The sequence below is a fragment of the Mastomys coucha genome, unplaced genomic scaffold, assembly GCF_008632895.1.
Source record: "Mastomys coucha isolate ucsf_1 unplaced genomic scaffold, UCSF_Mcou_1 pScaffold1, whole genome shotgun sequence".
Classification (NCBI taxonomy): domain Eukaryota; kingdom Metazoa; phylum Chordata; class Mammalia; order Rodentia; family Muridae; genus Mastomys; species Mastomys coucha.
The window spans coordinates 51686346-51693345 of NW_022196891.1; the positions used below are offsets into that span (position 1 = coordinate 51686346).

At 44.1% G+C, this 7000-nt stretch overlaps 1 protein-coding gene and 1 long non-coding RNA gene across 13 annotated transcripts in view; one reads left to right on the forward strand and one right to left on the reverse strand.

The window, feature by feature from the left end:
* Cacna1e (calcium voltage-gated channel subunit alpha1 E) overlaps positions 1–7000 on the reverse strand; it is a 485364-nt gene that overhangs the window by 159999 nt on the left and 318365 nt on the right. The gene's annotated exons all lie outside the window — the stretch shown is intronic.
* Positions 6486–7000, forward strand: part of LOC116101566 — a 4420-nt gene continuing 3905 nt past the window's right edge. For both annotated transcript variants that reach the window (XR_004122874.1, XR_004122875.1), the window contains exon 1: positions 6486–6551. This is a non-coding gene — a long non-coding RNA (uncharacterized LOC116101566). The remainder of the gene's footprint in view (positions 6552–7000) is intronic.

Genomic DNA, 7000 nt, shown 5'->3' on the forward strand with positions numbered 1-7000 from the left:
AGTGGGGTGTGAAGGACAGGGCATATGGGTGTGACCGAGATGACTGAGGCAGGCACCTTGTTGTGAGCTAAGGAAGAGATTGATGATCACCACAGAGGTAGCTCCTCCTCCTCCTCCTCCTCCTCCTCCTCCTCTTCCTCCTCCTCCTCCTCCTCCTCCTCCTCTTCCTCCTCCTCTTCTCCTTCTCCTTCTTCTTTTTTTTTTTTTGGTTTTTCTGAGACAGGGTTTCTCTGTGTAGCTCTGGCTGTCCTGGAACTCACTCTGTAGACCAGGCTGGCCTCGAACTCAGAAATCCACCTGCCTCTGCCTCCCACGTGCTGGGATTATAGGTGTGCACCACCATTCTTTAAAGCCTTATTAACTTCAGTGGTTCACCAGTAGCTCCAGATGAATACAATCCACTTGCTTTATGCTTTCACTTGACTCCTTCAGTGTTCTTTGGCAGCAAGGACTAAGTTTATATGAAGCACTTGGATCAGAGCTCAGTTGCCCATAGAAATGTCAAGGCAATGTTGAAATTGTGGTTTTTGAGGTACCTCTGATCTCCCACTGAGCTGTAGTTGAAGGGCAGCTAGGGTGGCTATATAAAACATTGTGTACTCTGCATTGCCGTGATTTGTAGAAGGCAAGGTTGGCATTTTGTAGAAAATGGGTTTGGTAACCAGAGAAAGTTAGGGAAATGGCATATTATCTAGGTCTCACAGCTAGTGAGAAGAACAGTGGAAAGATAGATTGCTTACATCAGTATGCCATTTCTTTAACTTTCTTGGTGGTGAAACCTTCTCTTTCAAAGAAAATCTATCAATAAATCAGAGAATATATTCCATGAGACAAAGGGATAAGAGAATCTCCCTTATCAACTGAGTCTGAAATGTCCTTCCTAACACCTCTACAAAACACACATGACAAAGTTTGTCCAGCCAGAGTTGGCTGAGAATGCTTGGGGTTTATTTTAGCTATCTGAATATTTTAATATCTGGAATGTGAAGAAGCCTTTGGCACACACAAAGGTAACTAATGAATAAATGGCCACACTTTGAAGAAGACAACTCTCTTGTTAAAAATAGACCAATACAAATCAAATCGATCCTGGTAACCCTTTAAGGAAATGACTGACAGCTTAAAAGGTCCTGCAGAAGAGAGAAGCCTGACAGCGCCCGCCCGCCATTACTCACAGCCCTTCAACAGCGTTGCTGAATTCCCTCCACACTCTACTCCTACCAGGCAGTTTCCTCCTTGCCCTTCTTCCTCCACCCTCTCTGGCCAGGAGGCTTCCCACCCCTTCACATGGTTATTGTGGTCCAAAAGCCAACGGATGAAGGGGACATTCCTCCCCAGGAAGTGGGCAAGCAAAGGACTTTGCTCACGAGTCCCTCCTTCAAAATGGCAAGTTTCTTTGAGATGCTAAATGGAGCTTTCATCCCCTTCTGATTCATCATTATTAAAAACTTAAAATTGTCCAGTGTAGGAGAGATGTCTATATTTTAGTGTGTATATTTTGAGACTTAAAAATGAAGCAATCAACAACTCTGAAGGCATCAAGCATCCTGATATTGTGAGTCAGGATACCACTGGCAGTGTGGCCACAGAGTGTGATCATTCTCTTGTGTGTGTCAGGTGACTCTCTCTAGAGGGAGTGGGAAGTTACAGCCTGGAGAAAAGTGGGAGCTTGCCCTTTCATTCTTCATTGTGTCTGTGACTGTTACAATGCTCACAGGGCACTTTTGTGTATAGCATGCTCAAACCTTATTTTTTTTTAACTTCAGGAACATGAGATAGCCATGCTAAGATCTTTGGATAAAATCCTCACGCATGACACTGTAGCTTCCAAAATATATTCTGCTAGCTCTTGCCCCAGTAGAGTCTCATAGAAGAACTTTCACCACCCAGACCTCCAATGGGGAAAAACTGTGAAACTGGCCCTTCCCTGCAATGAATGTTACCTAGAGAACAGCAACCTCTTCATTTCACACCTATGGGACACTTGCCACAGTGATGAACTTTGGACTGAGGGGATGTCTGAGTGGCTGACAAAGCTTGGTCTGTGTGATATATCATACCCAGAGAAAATTTGCTTGTGGATCAGAGTCCCAAGTACGGAAGACACTGCAACTGGATTATAGGAGCTTCCCATTTGCTAGAGCTGAGAAGGGTGTAGCTGGAAATGAAAAGGTGGAGTCACTGGTCTCACATACTCATATGACAAGCTCAAACCTCACATTGATACTTTGTCCTTTAGAGCCAGAGGCTATTCTCCTGACCTTGGACATTAGAACTCCAGCTGAACTTGACAGTGGGGCTTGTACAAATAACCTCCCAAAGACTTGTGGCTTTTATTTGGCCTTAGTCTAAGAGCTGTACTATTACCTTCCATTGTTCCAAGACTCCCAATTTAGGTAGAGGCATACTGGTTCTGCTGGCTTTACCAGTTTGCAAACAGCCTCATGTGAACTTCCCAGCCTCTGATTCTCCTACTGAACCCTTTCCTCCTTGGCTACGTGCTTTTCTCCGGAGCACCCTAGTATGCCTACCACGTGACAGGTATTAGAAAGAGAGCTTTCTCTTGGCTCACTGACCTCTACTTGCAGAGCTGACGTACCTACAATGCACAGCGATTTCTCTGCCTGGCCCTTCTCCTGATGCTAGTCTAGCTGTTCCTCCTCCTTCTCACCTGTCGCTTCACTGAATGGCACACATATGCACATGTGCACATAAACGGTGATGACAGACAGAGAAAGAAGTTTGGGGGTGGCAACCCACCTGCACAGGAGTGTTCAGCGGGTACCGGTACCAGTCCTGACATTGTGGGAATGCGTTTCTCTGGGAACCTGCCTGATTGAGGGTGGTAAGCTCACCCACTCCCTGTGTAAACAGGCACACATGGCAATTATCACATTAATCTACGGGGGTGAGGTGGGAGAGATGCAGGAAGATAGGGCAGGAAGAACCAGACTGGAGAGAAAGATAGGAATGGAAAGAACAAGAAGAAGAGGCGCTACAGTTCTTCCTCTTGGAGGACTATGCTCAGAACTCTTACAGGGTCCTACCAGGCTCCGTGAAAAGCATGCTGATGCACCTGTCCATCATCTTCTTGCTTCTTAGAGCGGCTCTGAGAAGAAAGGCTGAACTACCCATGGCACATAGCTGAAAGTATTGGGAAAGAAAGAGCAGGTTCCTAAATTCTTTAGAAAGTCTTTTGGGTATTCTTCATTCCCAGGTTTGAGGCAGTTTTAGCTGGAAGACCCAGGCCAGATTGCAGAAGGCTTCCTTAGCTAAAGCACGGCTTCCACTTGAGGTCAGGAGGATTCTCTGTCAGGTTTTTACATATCTCTGTCAGGAAGCAGCACAGCCGTGGCCTCCACTTAGCAGATTCCAGTGGGAATCCCTGAGTTGTGACAAATGAAAATGTCTCCAGAATTTCCAAATGGTTTGCATGGAAAGATAAAAACAGCTTCAGACAAAACCCTCTGGCCTTGGGGCTCCATCTTAATTAGAGATCTTCAATTTCACTAATTACTAGTAGCTCAGGTTGGAAGGTGGTGGAGCAGCTAGCAGCCTGCCAAAAGAGACAGACCATTTGTCTCAGCCAGTGCTAACCACTCCTAAGAAAAGGAACACAGTTGTGAAATGTGAATAGAGATGCAGTTTCTCAACAAATACTTCCTTTCACCATCCTAAACCAGGAAGACTATTCCTCACCAAGTAATTATTCCTCCCTTCCTCCTAACACCAAGAGTGAGGGCCTCCATTCTACCCCAAGTGACTTATAAGCTCTGTTTTGGAACTTAAATGATTTTATCCTACACATTCATAAACTACCTACTAAGGATCAAATTCTTTCCTCTAAAGATAATTGAACAGCAAAACTGCCAGTCTTACCCACCATGGAACTTGTAGTATAATAGGGACTATCCATGTGAACAGATAAACACACAGAAAAGTATAATTCCAAATGAGGTCAGTGTTGGGAAGGGACTGTGGAGCAGTCAGGCAGGTGATGGATTCACGCCAGTCAACAGAAAGGAAACCATAGGTCTTAGAGAAAGAATCCTATGAATGAAAGTGAGGTGTGGTATACAAGAAGGAAAAGGGGTGCCTTCTTTGAATGAATGATATTGTCTTGCAGTACTGCCTCCTGCCCAATCCCATGTAGATATTCTGAAACATAAAAAAGAAAAGAAAATCACAGGCTACCTCTTAGATAAATCTTTTCAAAATGTACATTACTATAGCAGTATCTAATAGCCCTTGGGCCTCTTCTAGCTATCATTTTCCTTTCTTAAATGTAACCAAGTCTTGACTTCTCTATCAATTAGACAGGACTCATCATTGGTTAGTGCCATGTAAATGCTCCCTTCCATATGGTAAAGTACTCACAGGAGTCAGAGGTCAGGGTATGACAGAGTGTGTGCTGCCCCTGACCAGGTTTTCTCCCAATAACCTACAAGAATATTCATCCCTAGCTGCTGTGGCTGCTATCTGTGAATAGCTCTCACGCTGGCCTTTTTTTTTTGGCCCCTCCTTGGAAGCCTGTGCCTGGCTCAAAGGCTAGCCTCACCATGAACTTCATACCCTTGTGGTGATAATGGGAGGACTTGTGGTCAAGAGCTGCCTGAACTGAAGCAGCATTGATGGTCCATCATGTCAGGCTAGATGGAAACCTCTTATGATGCATACACACTTGGAGCCGTCAATGGAACAAGGCTGATATCAACACTTCTGAGACCACATCTCTGCCTCAGGTTCCCCAACCTACCTACTTTTCTCCCATTCTTTCAGGGATCTCCTTGCATTGATTCCTCTATAATCCATTCAGTAAGCACCTCCATCCCAGAGTGGATTTCTAAGGAATCTGACTTGAGATATTTTATACCATCCTCACCAGGGTTTTGACTAACCTTAGCAGGCTGACAGCACCTGAATCACAGCTGTTTTGTGACATTTCTATCAAGAGAGCCACTGTATGCCTTTGCCACCCCATGTTTTCGGAAAATGACACAATGAACAGTATAGCTTATAAGCTGTTGGCTATTCTGAATCCCACCCATGTATTTTTGAAGCTGGTTTCCTGCATACCAGGAAGAAAATTATGAGTTTACATGGCCTAATCTATCATTTTCTAGAGGAAACTGAAGCCCAGAGAGGCATAATGACTCCTTTGAGGATACAGGCAAATTACTGAAGGACCTGTATCCACAGTCTAGAGTCATAGTGACTCAGCTTCATGAGAATCTGACTCTTTTTATCCAGTAGCACCAGAATGCCTGAAATCAATTCCACCCATATTGTCATCATTTTTAAAGGCAGTGGTTCTCAACCTGTGGGTTGTGACCTCTTTATGGGTCATATATCAGATATCCTGCATATCAGATTTTTACATTATAGTTTGTAACAGTAGCAAATTACAGTTATGAAGTAGCAATGAAATAATTTTATGGTTGGGGGCCACTATAACACAAAGAACTGTATTATAGAGTTAGAGCATTAGGAAGGTTGAAAACCACTGCTTTAAGGGAAAACAAACACAAACAGTATCCTATAATTGGAAAGCACCAGCTATCCTCCCAGTCCCCCAGCAAGGAGGAGAATGGGAAAGCAGGTAGAAGGAGAGAGGACAGAAAGCTGCTAGTGAGTTCTAGGAGGCATCTCATTATGTCTCAGGTCTTAGAACAGATTTCATGAACATGCCAAGTCCACACAGGCAAGTCCACACAGGCAAGGTCAGGAAGCACCTACCTGAGCCAGAAGCTGCTGTGAGAAACTAAGGCTCTCTGTGGAGTATGGTCAGCCAAAGGTACCTGAGCTTGATGCAGCTAACTCATCCCCATTGGCCTGCACTGTCTGTAACTGTCATGAAGAATACAGCTAAGCCTTACATATACACAAGAAAAACTAGAGTAATAGGCTCCTAACTTGCAAACCACTCTGCAAAGCCCTCCTATACTACATATTCTTTTTGACACTTAATCTTACACATGGCCACATGTCCTATTAGTATTTCCCATTGAATTAGTATTGTTACAGGATTTTATTTGGGGACTCTATTAAAGTTTAAGGGCATGAGGAAGACACCCCTGCTCAAGCCCCAGGCTACTGATATCACCAGGAGGCTGAAATCACCAGGCTACTGATATCACTAGGCTACTGACATCCGACTGTGAATATTGCAATTTAAATAGAGAAAGGGTAAAGATATCAAGCCAAATCTTAGGGGACTTTCCTTTCATCTGAATTTGGAAAAAGAAACTTCACAATGGCTAATTAAAAGAAAGACATTCCAAGAAAGGGAGATAAATGATAATGACAAGTCTACCAATGGTTGCATCAGCAGTAACAAGGAAGGCAATATAAGACAAGAAGAATCAGACTATAGGAGACTCTGGTAGTCTGAACTACACAGATCTGCCATTCTCCAAGAGTCCTTTCTGTTTTTGTTCCCTCCCCTATTCCTGGTTCTACCAGATCTTGGGTTCTTTCATACTTGGAGACTCTCCTCAGATCGATAAGGCTTTTTCTAAGTACACCACGCCAGGATTTCCCTCAGCAATTAGGTATGCCTCATAGCAGCATGTATGTTCATTTAACATATCTGAGTAGGTACTGAGCCTCAGATCAATGGGAAAGGAAAACAGTAATCAAGGACTTGGGTATCTATGGGAAAGGAAAACAGGGCTTGGGTATCTATGGGAAAGGGAAGCAGTAGTCAAGGGCTTGGGTATCTATGGGAAAGGGAAGCAGTAGTCAAGGCCTTGGGTATCTATGGGAAAGGAAAACAGTAGTCAAGGGCTTGGGTATCTATGGGAAAGAGAAACAGTAGTCAAGGGCTTGGGTATCTATGGGAAAGGGAAACAGCAGTCAAGGGCTTGGGTATCTATTGGAAAGGAAAACAGTAGTCATGGGCTTGGGTATCTATGGGAAAGGGAAACAGCAGACAAGGGCTTGGGTATCTATGGGAAAGGGAAACAGTAGTCAAGGGCTTGGGTATCTATGGGAAAGAGAA